A 20,177-nucleotide genomic window follows, 5' to 3' on the forward strand; every position below is an offset into this window, starting at 1 on the left:
GTCATCAACTGAGTAATCAGAAAAGGAAAACAAGCCATTTTTACTTGAAAGAAGATTTGAATCCATAATATGCACTGTAAGCCCACAATGGATGGTTTATAACCAAACAGCCGATTTTTGTGACTTAATTTGAGCTTCCCGGTACAACATATCTTGAAAATTACACAAAAATCTCATACAGAATATATTATGCAAAATGCTCAAATACTGAGATGCAAGATGTTCTTCCCTCTTGGGAGCAGTCTTAACAGTCATCCGTACCAGGTGCAAACTATTCCAGGCAGAGGGTTGGGCTGGAAAGAATATATTTTTTCATCAGTTCCAGAAATCTATCTCTCTGAGGGATTAGGAGGAGAAATTTCTAGAAATGTGTAGGTGTTTCTGAGTCATTGGAAGAGGAATCTAGAATTGTTCACTTAGTTTGTGGGATCATATAAACTCAGGCTTGACTTATTGCTGTCATTTAGTGTTCCTGATGATCAGTTTTCTTGATGTAAAATGGGGGTATAGTCAGGGCTCAGCTGTAGATAACAGGAAACATTTGAGTAAACTAAGATGAATGAGATAGATTGTGAAGAAGATCTGACTCTCTCTCTGGGTCTCCAGGAGAGACTCCCAGAATATCAACTGAGAGCCACCTTCTAAAGAAAGGGCTACCTCGGCAACTGTCAGGAAGCTGGGGAATCAGGAAGGCGTTGCTGGTACACTTTGTTCCAGAATCACACTACCTTAGCTATGGACCGGTGTTAGAAGCTTCCACCAGCATCAGAGCTCCAGAGACAGACCATGCCTACTAACCCCCCTCCAGCAAAATCATGTTATTGGCATCCCCACCTTTCCTTCCTTTTATTTACTAAACACAACACATATTTGCTGAGTACTTATTACAACAAATGAGTAAAATATATAGTACAGTAGAAGGTGACAACCGCCAAGGAGAAAATTAGTGTACACGATGGGAGTAGAGAGTATTGAGGGGGTGAAGGAAGTCTCCCTGAGAAAATGATATTGATGTGAAGATATGATGAGCCCTGTGAGTCTCTAGGGAAGAAGTGTCTGCGAGAGGGAACAGAAAGTACAAAGGCTCCGAGACAAGAGGTTCCCTGGAAGTTTCAAGGAACAGAAAGGAGATCTGCTTGGCTGAAGTGGAGTCAGTTAAGGGATGAGCCCTCTATCAGAGATTACACTTATTCCAAAGTACAAATTTCTTAAGAGGTTTCTTAAGTAATTTATTGCTTGGTTTGCTATATAGACCATGTATATATTTTGGTTTGTTTGTTTGTTTTGTGGTACGTGGGCCTCTCACTGTTGTGGCCTCTCCCGTTGCGGAGCACAGGCTCCGGACGCGCAGGCCCAGCGGCCATGGCTCACGGGCCCAGCCGCTCCGCGGCATGTGGGATCTTCCCGGACCGGGGCACGAACCTGCGTCCCCTGCAGCGGCAGGCGGACTCTCAACCACTGCGCCACCAGGGAAGCCCCATGTATATATTTTGAACTAGGCTATTCAAAGACTTGAATAGAATTTAAACTAATACATGCTTCTTGAGATGAAAGAATAGATCTATTAATACTAATATATTTGAAGCTACTGCTTTCAAATAATATTCTGTGCTATTAAAGATGTCATATCTAGTTTGGCATTGTTTCTTTACATTTTTTAGATTTTTATCATCATAAAAAATTTAAAAACACATATCTGTCTTTGATGCAACATGTTTGTGTGAAGAATTAATGAGTTACATGATTGAATTCTACATTTTGGAAGATTCTTATACTCAACTTATACTCAGTTGTCAGATGCCTCACTGAAACACATCTTAAGGATGGAGAATAATGAGTAGGCTGGCTTTGACAAATACTTCTTTTCAATGGAAGGCTAAAAGTGAACAAAATAAACTCATTTCTGTGGGAGATAGCAACTTACATTTACCTTCCTTTGACAAAATACTTTACCCTCACAAATAATTTGCATATTCTAAGAATACTGGTTTTTGTCTGAGACACAACTGATCTTATTGTAAAAACCATTGCACTGCCATTATAATCACGTGTTACCCTAGGGATTTAGAGGAACACATGGAAGGTGGGCTGAGGGGAAAACTACACAAAAGACGTCTAAGAGACAGAAGGTGTTAGAGCATGGTTTCTGAAACTTGGCATAATTATCATTGTGCCATTTGTGGCAGCTGTCCGGTATCCAGGATATTTAGCAGCATCTCTGGCCTCTGTCTACTGGTAACATCTTCCTCCTACTACTTATGTTGCAACCCAAAACGTCTCCAGATTGAGGACCACTGACTTAGAATCAGAAGAGTGAAACAACTTAAAAAACTGATCTGAGGGCTTCCCTGGTGGCGCAGTGGTTGAGAATCCGCCTGCCAATGCAGAAGACATGGGTTCGTGCCCGGGTCTGGGAAGATCCCATATGCCGCCGTGAGCCATGGCCGCTGAGCCTGTGCGTCCGGAGCCTGTGCTCCGCAACGGGAGACGCCACAACAGTGAGAGGCCCGCGTACCGAAAAAAAAAAAAAAATTAAAAAAAAAACTGATCTGAGCTTGAAATCTGGAAGAGACAGCTCCACCTATGGATCTGGGAACAAAAGGACTCACTGAACGGAGACTTAAAGAATTTAAAATTAAATCTTAGAGGCAATTTTAGTATGATTTGCAACTCCAGTTAAATAATTATTGGTAATAATCATTAGTTTAATATGTACACAAGTTTTTGTGTAGACATAAGTTTTTAACTCTTTTGAGTAAATACCAGGGGAGTAGGATTTCTGGATCATATGGTAGAATGTGTTTAGTTTTGTAAGAAGTCGCCAAACTGTCTTCCAAAGTGGGTGTACCATTTTGCATTCCTATCACCAATGAAAGTTCCTGTTGCTCCACATCCTCACCAGCATTTGGTGAGGTCAATGTTGTAGATTTTGGCCACTCTAATAGGCGTGTAGTGGTGTCTCATTGGTGTTTTAATTTGCATTTTCCTGATGACATATGACGTGGAGCATTTTTTCATATGCTTATTTGCCATCTATATATCTTCTTTGGTAAAGTATCTGTTAAGGTCTTTGGCTCATTTTCTAATTGAGTAGTCTTTTATTGTTGACTTTAAAGTTCTCTGTATATTTTGGATAAAAGCCCTTTATCAGATATGTATTTTGCAAGCATTTTCTCCTAGTCTTTTTAATTTTCTTAATAATATCTTTTGCAGAGCAGAAATCTTTAATTTTAATGAAGTCCAGCTTATCGATTATTTCTTTCATGGATTGTGTTTTGTTGCTTTATCTAAAAAGTTATCACCAGGACTCCCCTGGTGGTCCAGTGGTGAAGAATCTGCCTTAGAATGCAGGGGACACAGGTTCGATCCCTGGTCGGGGAACCAAGATCCCACATGCCATGGGGCAACTAAGCCCACGCGCCACAACTATTGAGCTCGTGCGCCTCAACTAGAACCCACGTGCCACAAACTACAGAGCCACGCGCTCTGGAGCCCGAGCGCCACAACTACAGAGCCCATGTGCCCTGGCACCTGCGCGCCACAGATAGAGAAGAGAAAACCCACATGCCACAACTCTAGAGAAGCCTGTGTACTGCAAAGAAAGATCCCACATGCCTCAACGAAGATCTGGTGTGCCACAACTAAGACCCGACGCAGCCCAAAATTTTAAAACTAACTATCTAAATAAAATAATAAATAAATCTTTAAAAAGTCATCACCAAACCTAAGGTCATTTAATTTTCTTCTATGTTATCTTCCAGGAGTTTCATAGTTTTGTGTTTTGCATTTAAGTCTGTGATCCTTTTTTTTTTTGCGGTACGCGGGCCTCTCTCTGTTGTGGCCTCTCCCATTGCGGAGCACAGGCTCCAGATGCACAGGCTCAGAGGCCGTGGCTCATGGGCCCAGCTGCTCTGCGGCATGTGGGATCTTCCTGGAGCAGGGCATGAACCCGTGTCCCCTGCATTGGCAGGCTCTCAACCACTGCGCCACCAGGGAAGCCCTGTGATCCATTTTGAGTTAATTTTTGTGCAGAGTGTGAGGTCTGTGTCTAACTTAACTTTTTTTTTTGGCATGTGGATACAGTATCCAGTTGTTCCAGCACCATTTGTTGAATGGTGAAAATTGACAGCAGAGAGGCTTAGTAATATCCAAGATCACTAGGAAAGGGTAGAATTTATATTTATTTATTTATATATATACTTATTTATTTTAAAAATTTTATTTATTTATTCATTTGGCCACGCCAGGTCTTAGTTGCAGCACGCGGGATCTTCGTTAACACATGCAGGATCTTCGTTGCGGCATGTGGGCTCTCAGTTGTGGCATGGGTTCTCTAGTTCCCTGACCAGGGATTGAACCTGGGCCCCCTGCATTGGGAGTTCAGAGTCTTAACCGCTGGACCTTCAGGGAAGTCCCAGAAGTTATTTTTAAACCCTGAAAGTCTAGCTTTGAAGATTGTACTTTTTTTTTTTTTATGGCTGCAGTGGGTCTTCGTTGCTGCAGGTGGGCTTTCTCTAGTTGCAGTGAGCAGGGTCTACTCTTCATTGCAGTGCGTGGGCTCCTCATTGTGGTGGCTTGTCTTGTTGTGGAACACGGGCTCTAGGTGCGCGGGCTTCAGTAGTTGTGGCGCATGGGTTTAGTTGCTCCACAGCATGTGGGATCTTCCTGGACCAGGGATTGAACCTGTGTCCCCTGCACTGGCAGGCGGATTCTTAACCACTGCTGCACCAGGGAAGTCCCATGTAGACTGTACTTTTACCTGCTGGGCTAATGTTGGTAATTCTTGCCAATAATTATAATAATGATATTGATAATCACTGCTATTTCTTGAGCATTTGCTATATTAAAGGCATTTTGATAGGCGGTGAGTGAAATTAGACATGGTACCCTTTAGTTTCTAGAAATAAATATTATATTTGCATATATATTATTTATTATGCTATAGGTAATATTTTTTATCCCATTTCACAGATGGAGAAACTAAGACTTAGGGAGATTTAGTACCTGCTAGTAAGTGGCAGACGCACTCTTTGAACAGAGGTCTGTCTGACTCCCTAGTCCATCGGTTCAACTGTCAGCTAATAACTTACCTAACTTCTGGAAATTTAGTTTTGCCAGTGGTGTCTGCTGCATCCTACAGGTCCTTCCTAAGAAAGGGAACTAAAACAACTCTTTGCCTGAGTCCAAAGATAGGATCAAAATCCCAATGTCTCCTTTAATTGTTCAACCCATTCCAGATTGCATTTATTACTCTTGTTTTAAATACAGGCCACAGAGACCAAGTAGTCTGCTTCATGAAATATGGGGTGGCAGAAGGAGACTTTTGGTTTTCTAATGGGGAAGTGGAGGATGCCAGCAATAACTTCCCATGTTTCCATTAAGATGTATTATTGGTGCTTGCATTCATAGAATTGAATCCATACATTTATAGAAAATTATACTCATTTTCTTCATCTCAGAAATCAGAAGGTTCCAAGTAGGAAAGCAAATTGACTTTCACGTAATTTTCTTAGCTCATTTTGGTTGAGGAGCCTTTTACTCTCTGAAGTTTTCTGAGTGTAGCTCAGAGGCAAATGAATCTTTCACTTTAAACAGCATGAAACATCTGGGAGTTAGTTCTTATCTGTTAAATTAATAGTTCACGGAATTCCATGCACTGTAGAGTTTGTCCTAAATTCACGGTAGAATGAAAGTCCTTCTCTCTGATGGAAAAACTTTCACTGCTGTGCTGAGATTGGTTTTGCCCAAGATTGCATTTTGCACATTGATTTAATGAGGTGATTCTCATTCTGTTTTACTTTAAGATGATGTCTCTATGGGATGAAGTGAATGTTTTTTCACAGAGATATGATGCAGACAAGAATTAGTTATTAGCTAATATCAGAGATTGTTGATCCAGTCATTAGACTGCCAGGCTGAAGTGACCGAGATTAAGAGATACTTTTCGGGCTTCCCTGGTGGCGCAGCGGTTGGGAATCCGCCTGCCGATGCAGGGGACACGGGTTCGTGCCCCGGTCCGGGAAGATCCCACATGCTGCGGAGCGGCTGGGCCCGTGAGCCATGGCCGCTGAGCCTGCGCGTCCGGAGCCTGTGCTCCGCAATGGGAGAGGCCACAACAGTGAGAGGCCCGCGTACCACAAAAAAAAAAAAAAAAAAAAAGAGATACTTTTCAAGAGCACTCTTCAGACGGTAAAAATTGAACAATGTTCCATATGAGTTCTTCCCTTTATATTACAATTTCACATTTTAGAATTCAAAACAAATGGTAAATGTGAAATTCTCTATTAAAAACTTTCTATAATATATACTCTGTTAAAAATTTTCTCTGGAAAATTTATTTCACTAAAAACTTGCAAGCCCAAATATGCAACTCCAACATACAAAACTGTTCCCTTTTGTTCTAAACATAGCACTGTTCTCCAGATGGGGTCCATCCTTCACAGAATAAACCTTATTGATCCCCCCTCTCATTATAAATCTTTAATGATGATATGGACGACCCAGACATAGTGAAAAATAAGAACTGACTGAATGTTGATTGCATTTGAAAATAGGTTGTGTTCATATTAGTTTTTTGGACCACTTTTAACCCACACTAAGCTTACTGTCAATAAAAGCCCTTCTGATTTTAAAAAATTTATTATCATACCTGCTGCTAAGTCACATCATCCTATATTTGTGCAATTGTTTCTTACAGTCACCCTTAGTAAATTTCTTATTGGTGTATTTTTGGTTCATCTCAGTACATGGAGATATTTTTTTAGTTTTGATTTTGTCAACAGTGTCATCTGGAAATTTGGGGGGTATAACTTTATCCAAGTCATTAACAATAAACAATGAAGCATATAAATATTAACCAGCCAGCACCAAGGACAGAGTCAATATATAGTTAGAGCAGTTGGATTGATTCTGTTACCATGTGTATATTTACATGGACTCAACTTTAGCATTGATGTACACTTTTCTCACAAAAGACTAATTCATACCCCAGAAGGCCAACGGATTAATTTGTAACAGAAGATTTAACTGCTGTGACTAATGCTATCATCATATCCACCAGCTGAAATTTTTCTTCCTATTGTCAAGATATCTGGGACTCCAACTCAATAATCAGAAGACAGCTTCCTGGGAATGATCTTGCAGAGCTAAGTCAAGCTGAACTGACCTAAGAATTATTTCATGTTTTTGTATTCATCCATATGGATTATCAAGAAATCTTGATTTACCAATTGGTTGTGTATCATATGTCAATTTGGGATTTTTTTGGTTAGAATTTGTAACCTATTTTCCCCTAGTAATGATATTACCATGGTGGTTAAATTCCCAGCTATTCCAATAAAACTTGTTTGAGCTGTAATGTGGATAAAGCAATGTACTTTTAGCAAAAACAGATAGGAAATGGTAGCTGTCTTAAAACTAATAATTAAACAAAATAAACACATTGAATGAAAACTTGTTCATAAAATATTCACAAAAATTCTCCTACCTTTAATTTCTCTTGTGGTAAGCTGGTCCCAGTCTGCTTTCAACAGTTTTGCTCCATCCTCATGGCACACGGGGTATACCTACGAAGTGGAATTTATTACAGTGCGCTGTAATTATCAACTTATTTTGCTCTCTTCCTTACTAGAAGAATCTTCTGTAAACTATGACTTGCTAATGGAGGTTTTGAGACATTAAAAAAAAGGTTTTGGAGGACTTAACTATGAGCATGATGCAAGCAAAAAGGCCTCTAGAAGGCCAATTAAGAGATTCACTCTTGGCAAGAACACTTATAGGAAAAGAGGATGGTTGTCTAATATTTGCTGAACTATAGAAAATAATGTTTCACAACAATCACCAAGTGAGAGTCAGCTGGGAGGGTAGATGACTGGTTTCTCAGTATTAAACCCTTTAAGCCCTAAAATTGCTTATGCATTTTATCAGGAGGGCTAACTTCTTCCCAGAGGAAGGGTTGTAATAATATAACAAAATAGGGTTCTGTACCATACCAGGTTTCGGACAATTTTTTTTTACAGACATAATGGGGTCTTGTATATATAAACAACCCTGATTTTAAAAAAATATGTGGTTTGGTTCAGTCTTGTTAATGAACCCAAATTTAGCTCCCCACTCTTGGTGGTCATAGGTATGTATTTATGAGGATATTACACAGAGAGAATTTGTGTGTGTGTGGATGCTACACCCTTTCTATCTATGGAATCAAGATCAGGAAGACTGTGCCCTCAAGCACTATGATCATTTATGACAAAGCAGGTGTTACAGAGCATGTAGAAACAAAACAGAAAAGAATTCAAGTGTTAATAGCATTACATTTCAAGCCAGTAAGGACTAGTTCAAAAATATGAAGACCTGAAAGACCTGCACGATATTAAAACTGTGGGGAAATCAATTTTGCCTTAAGAAAACAATACCACAGCAATGTATCCTGAACCAGAGAAGAAGGCTATTAATAAGAAGGGTTATCCAATATGACTGGGTTTTAATTCTATGAATCTGATTTGTTTTGGAAGAAGATCTCTTTTGGAATATTTATTTATTCTTTAAAAAATATATGTAATGACATTTAAATCATTTTAATTCCCTATTTTATATGAGACCTTAATTTGTGCCAACCTACAGTTTGATTAAGTAAGAATTTTCAGGAAGGTAGACCCCAAGATTGACAAGATATTACTATGCAGGGCCTGGATCACTCTTAGTTTGTTTTTACATAGTAGGCAGTTGGAAATTTTTGTTGGGTGAACTTACTGGATAAAGGATAAAATGTGAGTGTTCTGCAGGTCTGTTTGATCTATTAGGGGCTACCCAGTATGTGCTACTGTGGCGAGTCTTCTGATGAATGAGTGAATGAATAAATGAATGAATAGAATTATCTGTTGGTCACCATCTGAGAGATGAGGATTCTGGGGTCACAAAGGTTGTTGCATCACTATTACTGTATTTGTCTTATCTTTAGTTACCACTCAATACTTTTTTGCTGATTTAAATCAAACATTCCTTATTCCTGTTTCAGGTGCCGTAACATTTTACATTTCCTGTTCTCTTTTTAATATATCATTTTAACTAAAATATTTTAATGATACTTTCTATATTACTTCCCCTTTTCTATTTTTTTAATGGCTTAACAACAGCTGCTAAGAAGATTAGAGGAATATATTGATGTTAAAGCAAGGTGATGCGATTAAAGTTGTGTTTTATGATTTTTATATTTTTCTACAGCTAGACTACGTTACTCTTTATATAAAAATTTGTAAAACTATCTTACACCTGAAGTTTAGTTGCTTTTCAGTTCCTAAGTTTTCTCATACCCAAAGCTAAATACCTAATCGTCAAACCCTAAGCCCACACTTAGCTTGCAAGAGATATACTAGAATTGTAGAGCTGTAGAAGGAATTAAAACAGAATAAGACTGGACTAGCCTTTATGATTCTACAACATTTAGTATAGAGCCTACATTCTTTTAAGGTTCATAACTGGCTAAATCCTAGGAAGAGCAAGATAAATAAAATGCCGGTATTGTCTCCATGGAGCTTATATGTAGGCAAGTAGGTATATCGTCTAAAATACGTGTAGTGCGTGCTAGATGAGGGAAGTTCCTGAAGTTCTATGGAGTCAAGTGGATGGTGTGACACATTTCATCTCCCAAGAGGATCAGAGCATGCTTTTAAAAATAGGCAACTGTATCCTCTTAAACTGAGTCTTGAAGGGTTGAGAGTTGTGAGGTACACAAGGGAGGAGGGTTCAGTCCAGATTAAGGGAAAGGAACCTGTACAAACATGTAGCCAGAGTCACAGATGGCTATGGTCATAACGTGGTCAATTTAGACCTGGTGGCTCTCATAACTCCTGGCTTGAGTTGTTACCACTGAATGAAAGTGACTCTCTCAGAGGAAATGTCAACTGTCACAATGTCTGAGACCCCGTGGTGCAGTGGAAGAACTTAATGCTTGTACCTCTCAAGCCACTGGAATCCCTGCCACACCAAGAAAAGACTGTGAAGTCAGGCAGCCAGTAGTTTTAAATGTAGGTTCTAGAGTCAAAATGCCTGGCTTCACATTTACAGCCCACCAACTGGTACATCTTTGAACATGAGCAGATTTCCTGACTTCTCTCTGCTTCAGTTTCCTCATCTATAAAATGAGGGGAGTAATAGTGACCACCTTATAGGGTGCTTGTGAGCACTGAAAAGTGCAGTTTAAGGAAGATCATCGTGGCTGCACTTCCAAGCCCTGTCCTCCAATAAAGTTTTTGTCAGTAATCCCGTCTCTTAGTGGGCGCCAGGCTCAAGAGTTGGAAGAAAGTAGTGACATTTATTGGACTCTTAAAACTTCACTACAAGGCTGCTGTGTGGGGTAGAAAAGATCTGATAGTTTGGTTTCCTGGTTAGACCTTTTTCTTCTTGGAAAATGACAAATTAACTGATAAGAACATTCTAATTGGTTTGATAGTTGTATTTCTTATTGCAAATTAACAGGTGACTTGGTTTATCAAATCAGAAAGCAAAAATGTAGCTCATATTTTATGGAATCAGTTTGAGGATCAAATAAATTTCCTTTTGTGCAGCATCTCTCTCTAAACATGATACATAAACTTATTAATTGTGAGTCTTTCTTCCACTGCCAGGATTATAAAAGGCTCTATTTTATATTTTAAACATTTTCACCAGAATGGGAACATTTCTACTTAAATAGAAAAGCTAAAAGCCAAAGATATTCTTCCAGGAGTTATTTTAATTACTAAGCACCTTTCAGTAGATATTTATGGTTCTTGGACTATGGAATCAAATTTTGTCTTTCTAATAACTACTTGAGATTATGAATTCCAGTAGAAATAATTTATTATATTAATTAAGAGACACTATAGTGACATGCTATATAGTAACAGGAATCAGACAGTATTATTAAGGATGAGGTGGATATATAAAATAATGCTTTTCATGACTAAAATTTATCTTGATTCACTTTCTAAAAATAACTCTTGATATATTTCATTTCTCTGATACTTTTATTATGATTCTCTATGAATATCATTTAGCCTAGGTAGGATATTTCATTAATTAAGTATAAATTGTACTATGTCAAGGCAGGAAATAATAAAGTTATGTGTAAGCATTAACACATCTGAGAGTAAATGAAAAAAATTAATCTAACCAAGATGCCAAACATAAAAATAAATTACATGGGTTAAAAAAAATGTGAATGTCAAATAAAGAAGAGGAATTGCATTCTATATCTAGCAAGGTGGATGAATAGAGTTGAGATCCAGATAAAGAAAGTTTTAAACTCATAACTATTACTAGACTTAACTTCAAAATGAACAAATTTCAATTTAGACTTTTTCTTACCCTGAGCTGCAGCAATATGTCTCCATTTCATGATGACTACTGTCAAGAATGACAAGGGAAGATGAATTAAACCATCAGGACACTCCTTCTAGGATAGGATGCAATGCATGTGAGGGAAAAGAAGACAAATTCAGTCTAAAATTAATGCACATCACCAGCATTCTCAAAACACTGACTCATAATCAGGCTGAAGTAAACTGTGTGTTATATATTTTTCAATTTTCAATTGTCAGCAAACATGGGGTTTTTACAACAGAAAACTAATGTCTCTCCAAGCAGGTTATTGTAGTAATGGTAAATTGTCAAAAGATACATTCAATGAAAGCAAAAAAATTACACTGGGCTATTTTTATTTAATTTTTTTCATTCAATTTTAAATTATAATTTATTTCAAATATTTTGCAAGGGCTTCCCTGGTGGCGCAGTGGTTGGGAGTCCACCTGCCGATGCAGGGGACACGGGTTCGTGCCCCGGTCCAGGAGGATACCACATGCCACGGAGCGGCTGGGCCTGTGAGCCATGGCCGCTGAGCCTGCGCGTCCGGAGCCTGTGCTCCGCAATGGGAGAGGCCACAGCAGTGAGAGGCCCGCGTACCGCAAAAAAAAAAAAAAAAAAAAAAAAACAAACAAACATATATATATATATATTTTTTTTTTTTTGCAAAATTTTCCCTTAATTAATAATGGGAAATTATATGATTATAGAAAAAAATTTAAAATAAAGAGAAATCAAAAGCAGAAAAATAGCCTGAGAAATGTTTACTACTTAGAGAAAAGCACTTATTCTACACCCTCTTAAACTTTTGTTTTTTTAACTTAATTGTGCCTATATTGAATATACATTCAAAATGTATATTGTATTCTGTATTCAATATATATGTATATATGCATATTGTCATTTATATTTTTATTCACTTAGTATAACATAAGCATGCTTGCATGTTATAACACACTCTTGATAAAGATAATTCTTAGTAAGTTCACAGTATTCTGGCAACTGTATACAGTCCCAAAAGATATAAAAATTTTTCTCAACGTGATACAAACAAATAGCTTTCCAAGGATTGTACCAATTTACACCATGATGACACCATCATACTGTGTGAGAGTGCTTATTTCACTCTTCTAACATTAGTCTATTTCTGGACTGTTTGTTCCATTTCTTGGATCTCTTTATCAATTCCTACACAAGTACCACAGTTTAAATAACAAAGCTTTAGAGTGTGTTTTGATATTGGACAGCAAATGTCCCCAAAGATTCCTCCTTTTTCACCAGGTCTATAAAAAGTTTATTAAGCCTTCCCCCATATTAGTATTGCAATTACTTCTACAAGCAATAAAAATGATCTTGCAATTTTGGTTGTCTTATTGCTTCAAGCCCTTCAATGACTTACCTGTTGTCTAGGACAGTGGTGCTCAATTGGGGGCGATCCTGTCCCCCAGGGGAAATCTAGCCGTATCTGGAGGCATTTTGGTTGTTGCAACTGGAGGGGGTGGAGCGCTGCTGCTGACACATCTAGTGGTTAAAGTCTAGGGGTGCCGCTGAACATTCTTCACTGCGGTGCAGAGGATGACCTCCACAAACAACAAAGAATTTCCCCCAATTTCCAAAATGTCTATAGTGTGGGGTTTCAGAAACCTTTGTAAATGGGATAAATTGAAAATCCCTTTGCTCGGCACAGCAGCCTCTCTTTCATCTAAGTTAACAGTCCTCAAACTGGGGAACATTTATTGATGGTCAGAGTCCAGATCCTCAAGCTCATCTTCTGGATAACATGCCCAAGTTCAAAATAATACTTCTACATTAGAAGAAGGAGGAGGGGGAGGAGTGGGAAGGGGGAAGAGAGAGGCATATTTTTCTTTTCTTTTTTTTTTAAAGATTTAATTTTATTTCTTTTTGGCCGCGTTGGGTCTTCGTTGCTGCACGCGGGCTTTCTCTAGTTGTGGCGAGCGGCGGCTACTCTTCGTTGAGGTGTGTGGGCTTCTCATTGCGGTGGCTTCTCTTGTTGTGGAGCACGGGCTCTAGACGCTCAGGCTTCAGCAGGTGCGGCACGCGGGCTCAGTAGTCGTGGTTCACGGGCTGTAGTGCGCAAGCTCAGTAGTTGTGGCGCACGGGCTTAGTTGCTCCGCGGCATGTGGGATCTTCCCTGACCAGGGCTCGAACCCATGTCCCCTGCACTGGCAGACAGATTCTTATCCACTGAGCCACCAGGGAAGTCGGAGAGTCATATTTTCCATCCATTCCAAATCATACTATGTTGCAATGCCCCTAGGGTAAAAAGAGAAAACAAACTAGGAAGCCTGCTTTAAAGATTAATCAAGACAATCAAGACAGTGCATAAATCCACATGGCTACATCCATGTGGCTTCAGCCTTTTTTTTTTTTTGAATGGAATACAGTGTATATTTAATAACAGCTAAACTTATCTCAATGCTTGTTTTAATTTTTTCTAGACATTTCACAGGTTTATGATTCCATTTGAACTCGAAAACTGGTTTAGTTAAAAATACCCCAATCCACTGGGCATATTTTAACTGGATTACATCGACTTTATGGATTAATTCAGGGAGTGCTGATGGCCATGCATTTGTCTTCTTTTATATCCCTTAGTAAAGTATGAGCTTTCTCCCCGTTTCTTACTAAGTTACTTGAATCAGATTTTTCTCCCTTGATATTTTAAAATGATTAGTCTCTGAACGTGTAGTTGATCTAATATAGACGCCCCTCCCTGTGACTCTTGATTACCCATACGCGTTTGCCTTGTGGGCTGGTTAGGTCTCACTCATCTTTGTATTCCCAGTACCGGCCAGGGTGCCTTAGACATTGCAGAGAGGCCACAAATGTCTACTGAATGAAGAACCAGTTAAAGGATAGAGGCATTTGAAGGCAGGGCACGTGAGTTTTAGTACCAAGTACTCCACGTAGTGCCCTCTCCTTCCCCTTCTTTTTTTTTTTTAAACAAGTATATAGATTATTTCATTATTATTATGGGGAAATAGATGTAGAGATTAAAGCAACTCCTGCCATCGTTTATGTTTGCTCTTACAACAGTGATAAACATTGCTTGAGCAGTTACATGCCTGGCATTATGCTAAGAGTTTTGCCCATATTTAATTGCATTCAATTTTTCCCAAAGCCTGCAATGGAGGTAGTATTGCTCACTTTTATAAAAAATAGATTTTAGCTCTTAGAGAAGTTTTAGGTTCACAGCAAATGGAGCAGAAGGTACAGAGAGATGCCATATACGCTTTACCCCACCGCCCACTACTCCACATTCGCACAGCCTCCTGCACTATCACGGTCCCCTACTAGAGGAGTACATCTGTTACAATGGATGAACCTACACTGACACATTATTATACACTTACATACCTTAACATTTTCATTACTAGCTTCGTGACTTTCAAGAACTGTATAATGTGTCTTGTCTTCCTAGTTATAAAAGGCAAACAATCTGTCGTTTCTGAGGATTGGCTTCTCTTAGTCCCAGGAACTCTAATCCTGCTAAGGGCAAGGCTTGGTGTGAGACTTTTCTAGAATTATTCTAGGAAGCTGGTGGAAGGGCACCAGGTGGGAGTGGTTGTACTTGAATACTGGGAGGGTGACAGGCAACTGGGAATACCAGGCTCCCAAAATACATTCTTGAAATCAAATAGAAGAGTTGACTCCCATCAAAAGAGAAGAACAAACCAAAGACTGGCCTTTTCTTCCCCTAAAAGAACAAAATGAAGGAAAAAAAAAAAAAAGAAAAAAATCATTAAATCGCTGAAGCAATGAGTGCTTTATTGAGAAAACACTGGTGATCATGTTACATTCAAAGGTGATATACTGACCAGAAATTGCATTTCTAGAAATCTGTCCTAAGGAATGAAGTAGAGCTGGGTATAAAGACATGCAAATAATACAAACATCTGTAGCATGCTCACAATGTGCCAGCTATTCTGCTACGTAGTTAATGTACTTACTGAGATTGGTGATATAATCCTCATTTTACAAGGGAAACGGAGGCTCAGAGCTGGAGCTTGCCCCAAGACATGAATCTAGGAAGGCAGAGTCTAGATCAACGCAAAATCTGTCTGATGACCTTGCCTATGCCCAGTTTTTTCACAAAGAGCAGTCTTTTGGGTTCTACCTTTGTGTGTGTCTGTGTCTGTGTGTGTTTCAAAGTAATTTTGTGCCAAGCAACAATATCAGGGAAATCATGGTTTGAATGTCAGTTATATTTCCCCAAAACCAGTTTGAACACATTCCATCTACAATCTTCTCGGAGAGGCCAGCTCTTTGTTTTATGTATGGTCACCAGCACTTGCTTGAAAGGCTAACAAGACAATGGCCTGAAGGCAGGACTGTGAGTGTAGAGTACATCAGACTTCAAGGTCTGTCATGGATGGAGGGACTAGTGACCAAAGGGAACCTTGACCTGAAATACTTTACTGATGGCATTGGATTCCTGGCTGTGTCCTATTCCTATACTTCTGGCATCCAAGAGCAGTGTGTCTTCTAATTTACTCCTTTTATCAGTCACTTATAGGAAACATCACTCATTAGATGAATGAAAAATTTTTTTAATGTCACTTATGCTAATTAACACACCCTCTGGTGTAGATATCAATAAGACTACTTTAAGTACCAGATAATCTACTCTAAAAATGTTGATCTTTTTTAGGACATTTCAAGTGCTATTTAACTGTCCCTAGGATGTGGATTAGGGATAATGTGCATTATGGCCTCACGTACAAGCCTACATACAGACGCACACACGCACACACACCCCAAAATGCTTATATTGATGCAACTTAACATAAATTATCATGCAGACCACAGAACAGCCTCAGCAAATAGGAACTACCATGATTTTCATTCCAGTGTTACGTACAATAATAAAAAATTATTTAAATGTTGACTAAGAATGGCTTGGTTCAAAAAAAAAAGTCCTGACACATTTTTGGGTTTCTCAATGGCAGCATTTTGATATTTTGGGCTGTAGAATTCTTTGTGGTGGGAGATTGTCTTGTGCTTTGTAGGATGTTTAGCAGCACCCCAGCTTCTAACTCACTAGATGCCAGTAGTACTTCATTTCTCCCAGTTGTGCCAATCAAAAATGACATTGCAAAACGTCCACTGGGGGAAAAATTGCACTTAAAAAAAATTTTTTTTTTAAATTGAGGTATAATTAACATATAACACTGTATTCATTTCGGATGTACGAAATGATTTGATATCTGTATATATTGCAAAATGATCACCACAGTAAGTCTAGTTACAGTTTTTTTCTCGTGATGAGAACTGTTGTATATGTATATGTGTGTATATATGTATATACACACACACGTGCACACAATGCAATATTACTCAGTCATAAGAAAGAATGAAATTCTGCCATTTTCAACAACATGGACGGACCTAGAGGATATTATGCTACTGAAATAAGTCAGACAGAGAAATATAAATAGTCTATGTTATCACTTATACGTGGAATTTTAAAAAATAAAACAAATGAATGTAACAACACAGAAACAGACTCACAGATATAGAGGACAAACTAGTACTTATTAGTGGGGAGTGGGGAGAGGGGAGAGGGGAGAGGAGAGGGACAAGAGAGGGGTAGGGCAGCGGTCCCCAACCGTTTTGGCACCAGGGACCAGTTTCTTGGAAGACAATTTTTCCACTGGCTGGGGTGGGAGGACGGTTCAGGCGGGAATGCGAGCGATGGGGGGCGGCGGGGAGCGTCAGATGACGCTTCACTCACTCACCGCGCACCTCCTCCTGTGTGGCCCCATCCCTAACAGGCTGCAGACTCCTATTGGTCCATGGCCTAGGGGTTGGGGACCCCTGGGGTAGGGGACTAGGATGCAGCTACTACACATAAAATAAACAAGCAACAAAGATATAGTATACAGCACAGGGAAATATAGACATGATTTTGTAGTAACTTTAAATGGAGTATAATCTATAAAAATGTTGAATCACTATGTTGTACACCTGAAACTAATAAAATATTGTACATCAACTGTACTTCAATTTAAAAAAGATCTACTCTCTTAGGAACTTTCAAATATACAATATTATTACTATATTCGCCATGCTGTCTGTACCTTGACTTCTTTTTTAATAACATTTTCTTCCTAATTATTTGATCACTGAAACCTGTAATGAAGAATCTTCCCCATTATTCTAGCTTAGATGAATATTTACTGCTTCAGCTTAAAGCCTTGAATCATTGAAATAAAACCTTGATGAACTCCTTCTAGAAAAATAAGGTAGCCAGATACCTTGAAACATTTTTTTTTTTAAATACAAGTTCCTGTTGCTTTATTTTGGTTGAGAGTTAGGAGGACTCCAGTAGGAGTTCCTAGATGAAATTACCCTTTGAAAAGACCAGATGCTTTATGCTCATTTCAAGAAACGCGTGCCCCCTCCCCGCCTTCTCAGAACTCTGCGTGCTAGTTTTCGCGTGTTTGTCCCCTTCGTTGTTTGGAAGTAAACGAACTGTCACATGCCACACTAAGACTTTCCCCATCACTTAAAAACAAAAAACAAAAAAACCAAACGTAAATAATTTAGCCGAACAGAGACGTCAGCTCCCAAGCCGGCCTCCAGTTTCTGCTCTGTGCTGTTTTTGTTTTGTAATCTCCGTGAAGAACCCGGCAGAAGCTCCGTGGAAATAAGGTTCAACCCAAGGAGGAATAAGGCAGCCAAACGATGACTAACTAGATTTGGAGCCTCTGTTTTAGGATTACACTGAAAATTAAAGCCAGCCTCCCACCCACGCACCCTCCCCCAAAAAAGACAACCCCGCCCCGAGAGTGAAGAAGGCCAGAGTTTACAAAGCTTGGGTGTTTTTTTCCAATTACAGGACTTAAAATGAATAAACAAGGAAAACAGCGTCAACAGTCTAAGAAGGGAGCAACCGTACGTTTTTTTTTTCTCCCGTGGTGTGCCGACTGCTCGGCACCTAAGAGAACACACATCTAAAACGACCAAGGGGGGGAACATGGTCCTGGGGGAAACCACTAGCCTGGAGGGGTTCCCCTGCAACTTGCTGGAGCGCAGTTCCTTCCCGGCCTGGCTGCAGATGAATCAGCGGCTGCGCCTGCCTTGAAACATTTTTTATTAACTTAGAATTAACTAGAAAACTCAAAAATCCTTGTTGGGGCTTCCCTGGTGGCGCAGTGGTTGAGAGTCCGCCTGCCGATGCAGGAGACACGGGTTCGTGCCCCGGTCCGGGAGGATCCCACGTGCCGCGGAGCGGCTGGGCCCATGAGCCATGGCTGCTGAGCCTGCGCGTCCGGAGCCTGTGCTCCGCAATGGGAGAGGCCACAACAGTGAGAGGCCCGCCTACCACACACAAAAAAAAAAAAAAAAAAAAAAAAAAAAAAAAAATCCTTGTTGAAGATCTTTTGAAAATATATCAGCCAATTTCCCTCTCCTTGGTGAAGTACGTTAACAGGCAGAGCAGATAAAAACAGCTTTAGTATTCTTTGAAGATGGGGGGAGTCCTTGAGCCTGTGGAAACTTAGGTTTCTGATTGTGCATGATCAGGACACAATATGGACATTTAGGAAAGTAAGACATTTCTGACCACTGGGAGATACTTTTATCTTGCTACTTGCCGGTTTTGAGGATCATTCCAAGTGGCAAACAAAATTAAAATCCAAACAAGATCCATTATACATAGAATGGATAAACAACAAGGTCCTATTGTATAGCACAGGGAACTATAGTTAACATCTTGGAATAAACCATAATGGAAAATAATATGAAAAAGAATATATATATGTATAACTGAGTCACTTTGCTGTACACCAGAAACTAACACATTGTAAATCAACTACACTTCAATAAAAAATAAATAAAGCGGCAAACACAGTTGGTTTCTGATTATTAATTAAAGCATTTTCTGCATACTGTTTATTTATGTTACTCTCCTGGTTTGGTAGAGAGGACCCTTCATGATTGGCCTCTGCTTACTCTTCTGGCCTTGACTTTTCTTCACAATTCTTCTAAGTTCCTGACCCTCATTCAGTCTGCATTAGTTTCCCTCCCTCCTTGTATTTTCCTAGAACCCAGTGAACTACCATCAGAGATTTCTCACACCGCTATTGGTGGAAACTCACCAACTTCATAAGCTGCCTCTTTCTGGAAGTAGATGGAGTTTTAATGATGAATAGGTATCACTACTGAGCAGTAAACATCACCCAAAGTTCACACTGTTTTTCATGTTTTTTTTTTTTTTGATAAAAAAGGACCATATGATATTTGACTCTAAGCTTCAAGTCAAGTTCCAACTTATGGAACATTCAGTTCTACTTTCCAGTCCCCATTCCAAAAACACACTCACCAAGAAGGTATTTCTCAATAATAAACATCAAACAAATACAGTTTGCACATGTATACTGGGTCCCTGTCCAATATTCTCTTCATCCAAGTCTTCTTTCTTTGGAGTCAGTCTATAAGAAAACAAAAGTTAGCTATACAATTTTATCCAAAGGTGCTTTAAAATAGACAACCAGGGCTTCCCTGGAGGCGCAGTGGTTGGGAGTCCGCCTGCCGATGCAGGGCACACGGGTTTGTGCCCCGGTCCGGGAAGATCCCACACGTCGCAGAGCGCGCGCGCGCACACACACACACACGCGCACACACACACACACACACACACGACAACCACAGAGGTAAGAGCTAGCCTCAATACTAGCAATTTCATTGTAATACATTTGAGCAACCTGAGAATCAGTGAGGTGTTCTCAGGTTGGTTTCTGCCTCTAAAACAAACCTGTATCAGCTGCCAGGAAAGGTATGTGAGGTCTGCTACATGAGAGCTCAGACCGTCT

General features: G+C 39.5%; 1 protein-coding gene across 2 annotated transcripts in view; it reads right to left on the reverse strand.

The window, feature by feature from the left end:
- Positions 1-20,177, reverse strand: part of RAD21 (RAD21 cohesin complex component) — an 84,750-nt gene that overhangs the window by 42,083 nt on the left and 22,490 nt on the right. The window contains exons 3-6 of one of the 2 annotated variants that reach the window (XM_067017425.1): positions 19,688-19,796; positions 12,740-13,614; positions 11,347-11,434; positions 7,487-7,565 (exon numbers count right to left, since the gene is read on the reverse strand). The gene's annotated coding sequence lies outside the window, so the exon portion shown is untranslated. The remainder of the gene's footprint in view (positions 1-7,486; positions 7,566-11,346; positions 11,435-12,739; positions 13,615-19,687; positions 19,797-20,177) is intronic. The other variant, XM_067017426.1, reaches the window with a different exon arrangement.

Source organism: Kogia breviceps, chromosome 17 (genome assembly GCF_026419965.1).
Source record: "Kogia breviceps isolate mKogBre1 chromosome 17, mKogBre1 haplotype 1, whole genome shotgun sequence".
NCBI lineage: Eukaryota > Metazoa > Chordata > Mammalia > Artiodactyla > Physeteridae > Kogia > Kogia breviceps.